The following is a 16,067-nucleotide window of genomic DNA, read 5'->3' on the forward strand; positions in this document are numbered from 1 at the left end:
CCATAAACCATTCTACACCAGTTCAGGGATCCCCCAGCCCTGCTCTGGCACGAAACTGGACAAAGGAAATGGGAGTGACCACTCCCCTGTCCATCACCACCCCAGGGGTGGTGCCCAGAGCTCCTCCAGTGTGTCCCAGACCTCTGCCATCTTGAATGCAGAGGTGTGAGGGCACAATGGAGACCGATGAGTGGCCAGTGCCAGCAGGTGACGTCAGAGACCCCTCCTGATAAGCTCTTACCTGGTTAGGTAGCCAATCCTCCTCTGAAGGCTATTTAGAGTCCCTGCTGTGGGTTCCTCTTCAGATAAGGAATGCAAGAGCTCACCAGAGTTCCTCTGCACTTCTCTCTTCGACTTCTGCCAAGAATCGACTGCTGACTGCTCCAGGACGCCTGCAAAACCGCAACAAAGTAGCAAGGCGACTACCAGCAACATTGTAGCGCCTAATCCTGCCGGCTTTCTCGACTGCTTCCTGGTGGTGCATGCTCTGAGGGCTGTCTGCCTTCACTCTGCACTGGAAGCCACAAAAAAATCTCCTGTGGGTTGACAGAATTTCCCCCCTGCTCCAGCAGGCACCAAACTTCAGTGTCACCGGTACTCTGGGACCCCTCTTATCCAGACGAGTGTGGCCCCTGGAACACGGGTGGTGGACCCAAGTGATCCAGACTGTCCAGTGGTCCAACTGTCCAAATTTGGAAGAGGTAAGTACTTGCCTTCCCTCTCCAGGCAGTAATCCTGTGCACTGCGGCTGTGCACATTTCCAAGGAATCCTTAGTGCACAGCCAAGCCCAGGTCCCCAGCACTCCGTCCTGCATTGCTCAACTTCCTGAGTTGACCTCCGGCTTTGTGGGAGCCTCTTTTGTAGTGTTGAGACAACTGCCATGCTCAGTCTTCGTGAACCCGTGTTCAAGAACATCTGTGGGTGCTACCTTCTTGTGCGTGGGCTCTCTACGTTGCTGAGGGCCCCCCTCTGTCTCCTCTTCCAAGTGGCGACATACTGGTCGTTACTGGGCCCAGGCAGCACCCTTGTTCTTCAACCGTGACTCTTGCAGCTAGCAAGGCATGTTTGCGGTCTTTTGCCAAAGAAACAACAAGCACCTTTTGTTGTTGCAAAATCTTCAGCTTCTTCCATCCGGAGGCACCCATTTTGCACTGTCATCCGGGGTTTAGTGGGCTCCTGCCCCCCCTGGACACTTTCCCGACTCTTGGACTTGGTCCCCTTCCTTTGAAGGTCCTCAGGTCCAGGAATCCGTCTTCAGTGCTTTGCAGTCAGTTGTGGTCTTTGCAGAATCTCCTATCATGACTTTAGTGTGTTTCTGGGGAAGTAGGGTCACTTTACTCCTACTTTTCAGGGTCATGGGGTGGGGTATCTTGGACACCCTTAGGGTTTTCTTACACTCCCAGCGACCCTCTACACACTACACAAGCCTAGGGGTCCATTTGTGGTTCGCATTCCACTTTCTTAGTATATGGTTGGTGTTGCCCCTAGGCCTATTGAATCCTATTGTGTTCTATAGTGTTTGCACTACTTTCTAACTGTTTACTCACCTGATTTTGGTCTGTGTGTATATTTTGTGTATATTACTTAGCTCCTAAGGGAGTATATCCTCTGAGATATTTCTGGCATATCGTCACTAAAATAAAGTACCTTTATTTTTAGTAACTCTGAGTATTGTGTTTCTTATGATATAGTACTATATGATATAAGTGGTATAGTAGGAGCTTTGCATGTCTCCTAGTTCAGCCTAAGCTGCTTTGCTAGAACTCTACTTTTCTACTAATAAGGGATAACTGGACCTGGCACCCAGTTGAGGCCTGGGGACAGTGGCCACATGACCCCCTCTCTATCTTACTGCATTTGACCACAGAGATGGAGTCCAGAACGCCCATAAGCAACTTGGGGTGGTGTAGGAAAGTACCATCTTGCCTGGCATGTTACCCCCATTTTTTACTGTATATATGTTGTTTTAGTTGTATGTGTCACTGGGACCCTGCTAGTCAGGGCCCCAGTGCTCATAAGTGTGCCTGAATGTGTTACCTGTGTTATGACTAACTGTCTCACTGAGGCTCTGCTAATCAGAACCTCAGTGGTTATGCTCTCTCATTTCTTTCAAATTGTCACTAACAGGCTAGTGACCAATTTTACCAATTTACATTGGCTTACTGGAACACCCTTATAATTCCCTAGTATATGGTACTGAGGTACCCAGGGTATTGGGGTTCCAGGAGATCCCTATGGGCTGCAGCATTTCTTTTGCCACCCATAGGGAGCTCTGACAATTCTTACACAGGCCTGCCACTGCAGCCTGAGTGAAATAACGTCCACGTTATTTCACAGCCATTTTACACTGCACTTAAGTAACTTATAAGTCACCTATATGTCTAACCTTTACCTGGTAAAGGTTGGGTGCTAAGTTACTTAGTGTGAGGGCACCCTGGCACTAGCCAAGGTGCCCCCACATTGTTCAGGGCCAATTCCCCGGACTTTGTGAGTGCGGGGACACCATTACACACGTGCACTACATATAGGTCACTACCTATATGTAGCTTCACAATGGTAACTCCGAATATGGCCATGTAATATGTCTATGATCATGGAATTGCCCCCTCTATACCATCCTGGCATAGTTGGCACAATCCCATGATCCCAGTGGTCTGTAGCACAGACCCTGGTACTGCCAAACTGCCTTTCCCGGGGTTTCACTGCAGCTGCTGCCAACCCCTCAGACAGGCATCTGCCCTCCTGGGGTCCAGCCAGGCCTGGCCCAGGATGGCAGAACAAAGGACTTCCTCTGAGAGAGGGTGTTACACCCTCTCCCTTTGGAAAATGGTGTGAAGGCAGGGGAGGAGTAGCCTCCCCCAGCCTCTGGAAATGCTTTCATGGGCACATTTGGTGCCCATTTCTACATAAGCCAGTCTACACCGGTTCAGGGACCCCTTAGCCCTGCTCTGGCGCGAAACTGGACAAAGGAAAGGGGAGTGACCACTCCCCTGACCTGTACCTCCCCTGGGAGGTGCCCAGAGCTCCTCCAGTGTGCTCCAGACCTCTGCCATCTTGGAAACAGAGGTGCTGCTGGCACACTGGACTGCTCTGAGTGGCCAGTGCCATCAGGTGACGTCAGAGACTCCTCCTGATAGGCTCCTTCAGGTGTTGCTAGCCTATCCTCTCTCCTAGGTAGCCAAACCCTCTTTTCTGGCTATTTAGGGTCTCTGTCTCTTGGGATTCCTTAGATAACGAATGCAAGAGCTCATCCGAGTTCCTCTGCATCTCTCGCTTCACCTTCTGCCAAGGAATCGACTGCTGACCGCGCTGGAAGCCTGCAAAACTGCAACATAGTAGCAAAGACGACTACTGACACTCTGTAACGCTGATCCAGCCGCCTTCTCGACTGCTTTCCTGGTGGTGCATGCTGTGGGGGTAGTCTGCCTCCTCTCTGCACTAGAAGCTCCAAAGAAATCTCCTGTGGGTCGACGGAATCGTCCCCCTGCAACCGCAGGCACCAAAGAACTGCATCACCGGTACCTTGGGTCTCCTCTCAGCACGACGAGCGAGGTCCCTTGAATCCAGCAACTCTGTCCAAGTGAATCCCACAGTCCAGTGACTCTTCAGTCCAAGTTTGGTGGAGGTAAGTCCTTGCCTCCCAACGCCAGACTGCATTGCTGGGAACCGCGACTTTTGCAGCTACTCCGGCCTCCGTGCACTTCCGGCGGAAATCCTTTGTGCACAGTCCAGCCTGGGTCCACGGCACTCTAACCTGCATTGCACGACCTCCTAAGTTGTTCTCCGGCGACGTGGGACTCCTTTGTGCGACTTCGGGTGAGCACCATTTCACACATCCTCGTAGTGCCTGTTTCTGGCACTTCTCCGGGTGGTACCTGCTGCTGAGAGGGCTCCTTGTCTTGCTCGACGTCCCCTCTGTCTCCTGACGCAATATGCGACATCCTGGTCCCTCCTGGGCCACAGCAGCGTCCAAAAACCCTTACCGCACGATTTGCAGCTAGCAAGGCTTGTTGGCGGTCTTTCGGCGGGAAAACACTTCTGCACGACTCTCCACAGCGTGAGGGATCCGTCCTCCAAAGGGGAAGTCTCTAGCCCTTGTCGTTCTTGCAGAAACCTACGCTTCTACTGTCCAGTAGCAGCATCTTTGCACCCACAGCTGGCATTTCCTGGGCATCTGCCCATCTCCGACTTGCTTGTGACTTTTGGACTTGGTCCCCTTGTTCCACAGGTACCCTCGACTGGAAATCCATTGTTGTTGCATTGCTGGTTTGTGTCTTTCCTGCAGAATTCCCCTATCACGACTTCTATGTCCTTTGGGGAACTTTAGTGCACTTTGCACTCACTTTTCAGGGTCTTGTGGTGGGCTATTTTTCTAACCCTTACTATTTCTAATAGTCCCAGCGACCCTCTACCAGGTCACATAGGTTTGGGGTCCATTCGTGGTTCGCATTCCACTTTTGGAGTATATGGTTTGTGTTGCCCCTATCCCTATGTGTCTCCATTGCATCCTATTGTAACTATACATTGTTTGCACTGTTTTCTAATACTATTACTGCATATTTTGGTATTGTGTACATATATCTGGTGTATATTTGCTATCCTCATACTGAGGGTACTCACTGAGATAGTTTTGGCTTATTGTCATAAAAATAAAGTACCTGTATTTTTAGTATAACTGTGTATTGTGTTTTCTTATGATATTGTGCATATGACACTAAGTGGTACTGTAGGAGCTTCACTCGTCTCCTAGTTCAGCCTAAGCTGCTCTGCTAAGCTACCATTATCTATCAGCCTATGCTGCTAGACACCCTATACACTAATAAGGGATAACTGGGCCTGGTGCAAGGTGCAAGTACCCCTAGGTACTCACTACAAGCCAGTCCAGCCTCCTACAGGTGGGGGAGCAGCATGTCCCCTCCCCTTACATTTGGTCCCCTGCCTGACTCCAAGAAGGCGCCCCACTTACGCCCCCCTTCTACTCATATTGATTAAATTATTGAATAGAAATTGACAGTGAATGTTTTCTTTTTTGTCGCAGGATTGCAACATTTTTCTTTAAAATAAAAACTCTGGGGCGGATTATGATTTCAGCGTTCTTACTGGCAGTCCCCCGCAGCAGCGGGACAAGCACGCTGCCGAGCAGCCCTCCTCCGAGTTACCCGCAGGGCTGGCGGTGTCACGGCGGCATAGTCATGACGGCGGTACTGTTCCCCGTTGTGGATGAGCAGGAAGCAGCAGTGGGACCAGTGATGTTGCATGCTATAGGGTGGGCTCATTGATCGTGGGGGTGCGGTCAATAATGTGGCCAAAATAAGACAAAATATTCCCCGAGTTCCTTGGTCTTTCACCATCAGGTAGTGACATAGACAGGAGATACTGCTACCAAGTGTGCTCTCATGACTTATGACCCCTCCACACAGTTCACATCTGCATGTACGAGACAGATATTGCAAGATTAGGCCTTCTTACTGAATGCTTGCCAGTGGTTTCTAAGCTCCTATTTTACAGATAAGAGGTCTTACCTGAACATTTGTTTCCGCAATTCATACAGCTGAATTCAGTTGAAGGATATTTAGCTTTCCTACACAAACAAAAAGGAAAATGGATGGTTAACACAGATTTCTTCTTTGTTTCAGTGCTGGTAAAGAAATCCTTTCACAATGACAGTCCTTGTTTCACTGATGAGCTCACTCTTGCAGGCCCAATTGTAATGCAATCATCTAACAATGCCTCCTGCTCAGTCTGCAAAAATAAATATTGTAAAGGCAGAACCCTGTACCACACTGCACTTTACTCTCGTTCTTTATGTAGATATTGTTAAACTTACTCTACGTGGTGTCACCGTACTACTAGAGAAAAGTGCATTTTAGAATACAATTTAAAAATGTCTTTACAAAGAACTTTAGATTTAAAATTGGACGTGGTTACTCGTTCTTGCATAGAACACACTGTTTCACGTTATTCCAAACAAAAACACACATTTCTCAGAAACTGAAAAACTTATCTGCAGTCTCAGGCAAACAATGAAAATAAGCAGGTGATTATCTAATGCTCAGGGTTCAGGTAACATTTAGAAACTACTTGGTCTTGGACCTTGTGGCTTATAAATGTCACATGAAGTGAAGATTGATACATGTAAACAAGGCATTTCCCATTAAAACTAAAAAGCCAGGAACTTGTTTAATAAAAGGTGTCATCTGTGTTAAGTCCTGTATCTTAGAGAATCACTGATTACGCTTCGAAGTCTTTTTAAAGTTGTATGACAGACACAGTAAGTTGTTGGACTAACAGTGTAGACCACTGGTAAATAGTGGTTGCGTGCTTGTGTAATAGTGTAGGGTGGTGGCTGTGCGGCTGTCTTATGTTGAGTGTGTAGGACTGTGTGTTAGTGGGCGTGGCTGTGTAAGCATGGCTCTCTGGCTGTCTCATCAGGGGTTTCAGTTTATAGTAGTGGTTGTGTAAAAGTATAATGGTGATGTGTGTTTATATATTATGTGTGAACATGCCTACGATGGTTGCTGTTTTGGTTGTACACTGCACAGCATTTCAAATTGTTTGCTGTTTTAGTGTACGAAGACTTGTGTGGTTATGTACGATTGTGGCTCTCAATATATGATGAGGGTGTGTGGGCATTTGAAGTTGTGCATAAAAATATATCTTAATGTGGTACGGGTGTGTGAGGGTGGCTCAGTGGTTGTGTAGATGGGGGGTTACGTGTGCCTATACTGGTGGGTGCGTGAACATAAAATGGTTGCTGTGTACTAATATATGATGTGTAAAGGCTGGTGATGGTTGTTGTTTTATATACACACTATAAAACACTAGTGAATTCTGTATACGTGTATTGATGGGTAATAGTTATCATTTTGGCATATGATGGAGGTTGTGTGTGTGACCGTCTGTATAACTGCATGTCCGTGAGTCTGGGCACATGAATGTGAATGTGCTGTTTGATTAGGGCTACGTGGGTGTATACTTATTTTTTTTTTCTCAAAAAAAAAAAAAAAAAGCTATTGTTTTACAAACTACATAAGTAACACTGTTTAAAAACGAGAGACTTGTGCGTTGTACTCTTATTCCCACATTAACAATGTTCTGTTTCTTTTCACTAGAATCAGCTTTGGACGGCTGGTCTGTGGTAATCATGCCAGCTGTCCCTGTTGCACAGACTCAGAATGTCGGTTGTACAACATTCAAGAAATATAGGGGGGTCATTCCGACCCTGGCGGCCGGGGACCGCGGATGCACCGCCAACAGGCTGGCGGTGCATCCAGGCCAATTCTGACCGCGGCGGTAAAGCCGCGGTCAGAAAAGGGAAACCGGCGGTTTCCCGCCGGTTTTCCCCTGGCCTGAGGAATCCTCCATGGCGGTGCTGCAGGCAGCCCCGCCATGGGGATTCCGACCCCCTTCCCGCCAGCCTGGTTCTGGCGGTTTTGACCCCCAGAACCTTGCTGGCGGGAACGGGTGTCGTGGGGCCCCCTAACAGGGCCCCACAAAGATTTTCAGTGTCTGCTTAGCAGACACTGAAAATCGCGACGGTGCAACTGCACCCGTCGCACCCTTTCCACTCCGCCGGCTCCATTCGGAGCCGGCATCCTCGTGGAAGGGGGTTTCCCGCTGGGCGGGCGGGCGGCCTTCTGGCGGTCGCCCGCCAGCCCAGCGGGAAACTCAGAATGACCGCCGCAGTCTTTTGACCACGGTACGGTCTTATGGCGGTTCCCGCCAGGCCGGCGGCATCCGCCGCCGGCGGGGGTCAGAATGACCCCCATAGTGTATTTGTTTTTTTTTTCACAAACAATAATATATGATGCCCAATCCCTGTAGTCCCATCATCTGTGCACTTCTATCACATACACTGCTCTTTGATTTAGGGAATGGATAGCTTACACTTTTGTAGTGGGTAACATTTGTGTTGGAGCACTTGATTTCAGTTAGATTATTTTATTCTTACTCAACCCCTTATATTCCATTTAACTTCGGTAGGTGGTCTATTCGCTCTCACAGCCATCGCCTTTGAAATTGGTCATATTTGTAGCTCAGGTCTACGCACATTCAGGTTTTCTCAGTCCTCTTTGTTTCCATGTGGAAAGTAGGGTACTTTCACAGTCTGTCCATTTCAGAACTTCATGCTGCCATTTAACGGCACAGGGTGCGTCTATGCTTTTCCAGACAAGTCTGTCTTTTAGCTGAAACAAATGTCCAACTTATAAAGTTACCTAAGTGTGTGGGTAGGCATCTAGGAAACTGTGTAGTCAATTTGTCTATCAGAAAACATTGTCATTTTAGAGTTTGGTCACGCCAATTACTTATGTGTTTTTCGGGCACAAGATAAGGGTGCCCCCTCTGGCTGCTTCCGTTTACGATCCCTATGGAACCGCTGTCATGCGCATTCGAGTGAACACTCAAGTCTGGGGAATAAAGCTACCACACAGTATATACATTATTTCACTTTATGCGGAGGGTGCACCTCTGCACTTAAAGAGACCTGACCAAAAGCTTGCCAAGATAATGACACTTAGGTGAGTTTGGTAATACGTCAGTACCTAATACTAAGATACAAGCTGTTTTTCCATCTTAGACAAATGGGACCCATGTAACAATTAGATGAACTGGAGGTCACACTGAAATGGGAACCTTTGGGTACGCAGGAGTTCACATTTTCCAGAAGGATAAGCCTATGGTGAGAAACCTGGAGAAAGTTGTGATTGCATCAAAAAGATCCATTCCTTCTTTAGGAAAAGTGGCAAGAGCCAAAATGTTGGTACTCCCTAAACTAATGCATCCCTTTACAGCATTAGCTGCTAAAATAAGAGAACTATTTTGGATGGCACTGACGAAAAGTCTTATCAGAACTGATATCTGGAAGTGACAGGAGAATAGCTATAGGGAAGGCCATGCAACTGCTGACTGGAGGACGGGGAGAGGTCCTAAAGAACGAGTTACTTACCTTCGGTAACGACTTTTCTGGTGGATACATTAGCTACCTGTGGATTCCTCACCTAATGAATACTCCCATGGCGCCAGCATTTGACGGAAATCTTCTTACTAGTCTCTGCACGTCGACGAGGACGTCACTCTAGCCCACGCGACGCCGTCTGACGTCATACAGGCAATAAGAAGTCCTCGCCGACGTGCCGATGACAGTACCAACATTTTTTACGTGCATGAGAATAATAATAACCCAATGCAATGAAAGAGCAAAGCAACATCTCTTAATATTGTAAATCACACAACATTGCAATAAAATAGCTGTAGATTTAATATAACCTTTTTTTTTTTTTTTTTAAACAAATAAATATATTTATACATACGAATCATGTATATACCCAATATATATATAGATTTATATATAAATATACACATATATACAAATATCATACATGCAAAATGTATTGCAACTTTGAAGACCAAAAGGAGCACACTCAAGGATTGCTTGGAGAGACCAAAAAGGCAACGGGGAGGCGGGTGGGACCGTGAGGAATCCACAGGTAGCTAATGTATCCACCAGAAAAGTCGTTACCGAAGGTAAGTAACTCGTTCTTCTGATGGATACAACTACCTGTGGATTCCTCACCTAATGAATAGAGTCCCAAAGCAGTACCACGCCCGGCGGTGGGTGCCTAAATGGTCAAACCAAGAAATCCTGCAGCACTGACCGTGCAAAATGACCGTCCCTTCTGACCTCAGAGTCCAAACAGTAATGTTTCACAAAAGTGTGAAGGGACGACCAAGTTGCGGCCTTGCAGATGTCGACCACAGGAACACCCCTGGCCAAGGCCGAAGAGGCCGACTTAGCTCTGGTGGAGTGAGCTCTAATGCCCTCAGGCGGATCCTTCTTTGCCAAAGAGTAACAGATTTTAATGCAAAGAACAACCCACCTGGAGAGTGTTCTCTTGTGGACTGCCTTTCCTCTCCTCTTGCCCACGTATCCGACAAACAGCTGATCCTCCAGCCTGATATCCTTCATTCTGTCGATATAGAAGCTCAACGCCCTTTTTGGGTCCAGGCGATGTAGTCTTTCTTCCTCCTTTGAAGGATGAGGCGGAGGATAAAACGTGGACAAAGTGATTGTCTGAGCCAAATGGAAGGGTGAAACAACCTTCGGAAGGAAAGCAGCCTTGGTCCTCAACACCACCTTATCCCCATAAAACGTTATATAAGGGGGTTTAACCGATAAGGCCTGCAACTCACTCACTCTCCTTGCAGATGTTATAGCTACCAGGAATACTGTTTTAATAACCAAATACCTTAAGGGGCAAGAATGCATAGGCTCAAAAGGGGACCCCATAAGGAAAGTCAGGACCAAGGACAAATCCCATTGAGGCATAACGAATGGTTTTGGAGGATATTGATTCAGAAGACCTTTCAAGAATCTGAGAACAATAGGGGATTTAAATAACGATGGTTGGTCTGGAAGACAAATGAAGGCTGACAAGGCCGACAAATAACCCTTAATGGTAGCTACTGCACAACCTTTCTGCGCTAGAGACAGTGCAAAAGACAAAACATGTGACAGATGAGCATGTAAGGGATCAATCTGTCTCTCTCCACACCACATAACAAATTTAGACCACCTATTAGCGTAGATAGATTTAGTGGAGTGTCGCCTGGCCGCTAAGATAACATCCACTACATCAGGCGGGAGAGAGAAGGAACTCAGGTTGCCCCGTTCAATCTCCAAGCATGTAGGTGCAGACTCTGGAGGTTGGGGTGTAAAACCTGCCCCTGCGACTGCGAGAGGAGGTCTGCCCTGAGAGGGAGACGGAGCGGAGGGCACAGTGAGAGTTGGAGAAGGTCGGAGTACCATACCCTCCTTGGCCAATCCGGAGCTATTAAGATGACTTGGGCCCGGTCTTGGCGAATTTTCCTCAACACTCGAGGAATCAAGGGTATGGGGGGAAACGCGTAAAGCAACTGGTCGCACCAGGTTATCTGAAACGCGTCCCCCAACGCTCCCTGCATCGGATACTGGAGGCTGCAGAATAACGGGCAATGCGCGTTCTCCCGAGTGGCAAACAGATCTATCCGAGGAAACCCCCACATCTGGAAGATTAAACAGACTTGATCTGGATGGAGACGCCACTCGTGGTCTGCCGAGAATTGGCGACTGAGACTGTCCGCACGTACATTCAAGACCCCGGCCAGATGATTTGCCACCAAGCAAATCTGATGGTCCTTTGCCCAGGACCATAGCCGAAGAGCTTCTCTGCAGAGAAGGTACGACCCTACTCCTCCCTGTTTGTTTATGTACCACATCGTGGTAGTATTGTCCGTCAGGACCTGTACCGACTGACCACGAAGGGATGGGAGGAAGGCCTTGAGAGCCAAACGTACAGCCCGTAACTCCAACAGATTGATATGAAACACCTGTTCCTCTGGAGACCAAAGCCCTTTGATCTCCAGATCCCCCAGATGAGCTCCCCATCCTAGGGTGGAGGCATCCGTTATTACCGTGGCCACTGGTGGCGACTGCGCGAACGGCTTCCCCTGTGAAAGATTGTTGCCCGCAATCCACCACTTCAATTCCACAGCAGCATCTCTGGAGATCTTGACAGTACCTTCTAAATCTCCCTTGTGTTGAGACCACTGCCTTCGGAGGCACCACTGAAGAGCCCTCATGTGCCAGCGAGCATGCGTGACCAACAGAATGCAGGAGGCGAACAGACCGAGCAGACGAAGGACCTTGAGGACTGGAACTACCGCTCCATTTCGAAACATTGGAACCAATTCCTGAATATCTTGAATCCGCTGAGGCGGAGGAAAGGCTCGACTCAATGTTGTATCCAGTACTGCCCCTATGAACAGGAGGCGCTGAGAGGGCTCCAGGTGAGATTTGGGCACGTTCACCGAAAAGCCCAGGTCGAACAACAACTGGGTTGTTGACTGCAGATGATGCGACACAAGCTCCGGGGACTTGGCTTTGATCAACCAGTCGTCCAAGTAAGGGAATACTGCTATCCCCTTCCTTCTGAGCTCCGCCGCAACCACTGACATCACCTTTGTGAAGACTCGAGGTGCTGAAGTAAGACCAAACGGGAGAACCGCAAACTGATAGTGCTGCGACCCTACCACAAACCGGAGATACTTCCTGTGCGACTTGAGTATCGGGATATGAAAGTAAGCATCCTGCAAGTCGACAGACACCATCCAATCTTCCTTGTTCAACGCCAAAAGCACCTGTGCTAGGGTCAGCATCTTGAACTTTTCCTGTTTGAGGAACCAATTCAAGATCCTCAGATCCAGGATTGGTCTCAACTGACCATCCTTTTTGGGAATCAGGAAGTATCTTGAGTAACAACCTCGACCCTTTTCCTGCTCTGGGACCAACTCTACCGCGCCCTTTGAAAGGAGGACTTGAACCTCCTGTTCTAGCAACAGGAGGTGTTCTTCTGAACAATAAGATGGGCGGGGCGGGATGAGGGGCGGGAACTCCCGAAAGGGAAGGGCGTAGCCTTTTCCCACAATGCCGAGAACCCAAGTGTCCGTTGTGATAGACTTCCACTTGTGGAGAAAACGCTGTAATCTTCCCCCTACAGGAGAGGAGTGAGTGGGAAACGGTGGAAGCCTAAGGCTGCTTCCCCTGCTGCACCCCTCCAGAGGACGAGGAAGAGGCAGAGTGCTGTTGAGAGGCTCCTCTGGTACGGACCCCACCCCTCCCCCTCCCTCTAAATGACCTATAGGAGAGGGAAGAGGCGGGTTGCTGGAACCTCCCCCGAAAGGAAGAGGAATAAGAGCCACGCCCAAATCCCCGAAACCTCCTGAAAATTCTAGAAGAGGCAGAGGAAGAAGGAGCTTGCAGTCCTAACGATTTGGCTGTGGCTCTGCTCTCCTTAAATCGTTCCAAGGCTGAATCTGCCTTGGCTCCAAACAGTCTGTCCCCATCAAACGGGAGGTCCAGCAGGGTCGACTGCACATCCGCAGAGAACCCTGAGTTTCGGAGCCAGGCCTGTCTTCTTGCCACCACAGCCGTGCCCATCGCCCTGGCCACCGAGTCGGTCGTGTCCAGCCCAGACTGGATAATCTGGGTCGCGGCAGCCTGGGCGTCCGAGACCACATCCAAAAGACCCTGGGGAAGCTCCGTGAATGAAGACGAAATATCATCCATCAGCGCATGGATGTACCTCCCCAGAATGCACGTGGCGTTGGTGGCCTTCAACGCCAAACTGCATGACGAAAATATTTTCTTGGACTGCGCATCCAGTTTCTTGGAGTCTCTGTCTCCAGGCACCGTCGGGAAGGAACCAGGCGCTGACTTTGAGGAACAGGAGGCTTGCACCACCAAGCTCTCCGGCGTAGGGTGTCTAGAGAGAAAGCCAGGGTCAGATGGTGCAGCTCGATACCTCCTGGCCACAGCCCTATGAACGGCCGAGGAAGACACCGGCTTCTTCCACACCTCCAACACCGGATCCAGCAAAGCCTCATTAAATGGCAAGAGAGGCTCAGCTGCAGCAGAGGCCGGATGCAATACCTCTGTCAGCAAATTCTGCTTTGCCTCTGCCACCGGCAAAGGCAGGTCCAAAAAGCTCGCTGCCTTCCTCACCACAGCATGAAAGGAAGCAGCCTCCTCCGTATATTCCCCTGGAGATGAAAGGTCCCACTCAGGGGAAGTGTCCAGCCCACTGGCTGTATCCAGACCATGCAGTCCGTCTCCAGAGTCCTCAATCTCTCCCTCCTCTAGGACTCGCTGGTACTCTTGCTCTTCTAAAAGACGGAGAGCACGCCTCCTCGAATGAAGTCTCTCCTCGATACGCGGAGTCGACATGGCCTCCGCCGACGTCGAAGAACGGCGCCGATCTCCAGAAGCATCTGACGCCGCGTCCGGCGCCACAGGCAGCTTCGGCGCCGAGGCAGGAGCCGGAGGACGAGGTCTTGGAGCCGATGGACCAACCGGAGTCACAGGGCAAAATCCTGACTTCGACGGAGGGGCAACCTCCGGGGCCGAAACATCCGAAGCCACCGGAGCGGCCACCGACGCCGGCACCGGCGCCGAGCCCACATTCCCAAAAGGGAGAAAGGGCATAAAGGGTGCCGGCCGAAGAGGCGCAGGATCACCCAACGAAAAGGCCAAGGGCCCCGAAGGACCAGCCGGAGCAGCTCCTGGAGCCATCTGCTGAAAGATGGTATACATCGCATTAAGAAACGCGGTACTATCGGCTCCAGGAGTGGGAAAAGCCGGATACTGGGGTGCCTGGATCGAGGGCGACCCCGACGCCGGCCTCGACGTCTGCGACGCCGGAGAAAACACAAGAGGCTGCACCACCTCAATCACTGACGCCTGACCAGGTGAAGTCGGTGACGCCGGAGAGGGCAACGGCGTCGATGGATGCAGCGTGACCGTGGGGCTGACCTCCCAAGTCCTCCGACGCCGAGCCGAAGGTGACCTCGAACGAGACTCCTTGCTGGAGTGACGTTGTGAGTCTCTACGGCGCCGGGAGTCTCGATGACGCCGGTGAGACCTTGGCGAAGAAGACTTCTTATGATGTTTCTCCTTCTTCTTTGACTTTGCCATGAATAACTTGGCCTCGCGCTCTTTGAGGGCCTTCGGATTCATGTGTTGACATGAATCGCAAGTCGAGACGTCGTGGTCGGAGCTCAAACACCATAGACAGTCGGAGTGAGGATCTGTAACTGACATCTTGCCCCCACACTCTCGACAGGGCTTGAAACCCGACTTCCTCTGAGACATTGTTACCGCAGAGAAGACTACGCAGCAGACAATACACTGTAACCACGAAGGTAACAGTAACTCCCTCGAAGATAACCGTTTCGAATGCACGGAAAAAAGGGAACTGTCATCGGCACGTCGGCGAGGACTTCTTATTGCCTGTATGACGTCAGACGGCGTCGCGTGGGCTAGAGTGACGTCCTCGTCGACGTGCAGAGACTAGTAAGAAGATTTCCGTCAAATGCTGGCGCCATGGGAGTATTCATTAGGTGAGGAATCCACAGGTAGTTGTATCCATCAGAAATTGAGAATTACTATTTTCTGGCCTAATTTCAATGGCCAATGAGATGCTTGGGCAGTGCAGCAGATCATAAGAAGTAGAGATAAAAGTATGCATAGGTAGAAACACCACACAGGGAATGATACAGAGGGAACACAAAAGCGACAAAAACTCACTCCAGAGCATTGAGGCAACAATACCCAAAGGAGAATGAACAATACAATGGGCTATGCCAATGGTTCTTAGCCTTTTCACTTTTGTGGACCCCTCCCACTAAATCACTGCAGAAAGGCAGGAACCCCAGCCTCAGTAATATTTACAAATCAAAACAAAACACAAATATACAGAAACAAGTACACATCAAACAAATACACAAATCATAAAATATTTTAAATCACAAACAAAAAAAATATACAAAAACCTAGACTAATTGGAAGGTTCAAGCTTTTCAAAAATGTGGTTTTATTTTTTTTTAAAGAGAAAGTGATATGCAGTAGACTCTAGCATATGACAACTCTCTTTCTCCAAAGGTATGCTCTCTTTTTGTCTGTGCATACCAGTGCATCAATTGAGGCCACCAAGCATGCATACTAGATTCTATTTGCAGTACCGTTGCTGCACTCCTAAGTCAAGCTAAGGACATCAGCCTAATTTTTAGTCTTCAATTTCAAAATTGCACATTTAAATTTAGGACTTTGCTGACATCATTTAAATTTTGAAAAAGGTGCATACTCCAGGAGTAAGGGTTGTGGACCCCGGGTTACAAACTGCTAGTATATGCCACAGAGATCGAAACCTCCTGAAGTGGCAAAGACATACTACTGGCAACAATGGCTGGGATCGATATAGAGGGTGACCTCTACACAAATGGGACAACACTCGCAATGGACTCACTGAAAGAAAAATATGGGTTCAACGTGGGCTAATCTAGGATCTGCCATATGGGTGTGGAGGGCTACTAGACTCACATAGGGTGGGAAGAGAATGAGACACTTACACCAGCAGTGTGGAGCAGAATATTGACATGTGGCCCCTGAAGACACGCAGTGGCTTCACTATCCGAAGCATAAACGTCTACTTTTTATGTGGACATTACCGCCATGAAGGTGCGATAGGAGGAA

The 16,067-nt window shown here is 49.1% G+C and overlaps 1 protein-coding gene across 1 annotated transcript in view; it reads right to left on the bottom strand.

Moving 5' to 3' along the window:
• The window catches only part of LOC138293776 (zinc finger protein 883-like), a 156,373-nt gene that overhangs the window by 55,734 nt on the left and 84,572 nt on the right, over nt 1–16,067 (bottom strand). The window contains exon 2 of the mRNA XM_069233118.1: nt 5,524–5,582. The gene's annotated coding sequence lies outside the window, so the exon portion shown is untranslated. The remainder of the gene's footprint in view (nt 1–5,523; nt 5,583–16,067) is intronic.

Source organism: Pleurodeles waltl, chromosome 4_2 (genome assembly GCF_031143425.1).
Source record: "Pleurodeles waltl isolate 20211129_DDA chromosome 4_2, aPleWal1.hap1.20221129, whole genome shotgun sequence".
Classification (NCBI taxonomy): domain Eukaryota; kingdom Metazoa; phylum Chordata; class Amphibia; order Caudata; family Salamandridae; genus Pleurodeles; species Pleurodeles waltl.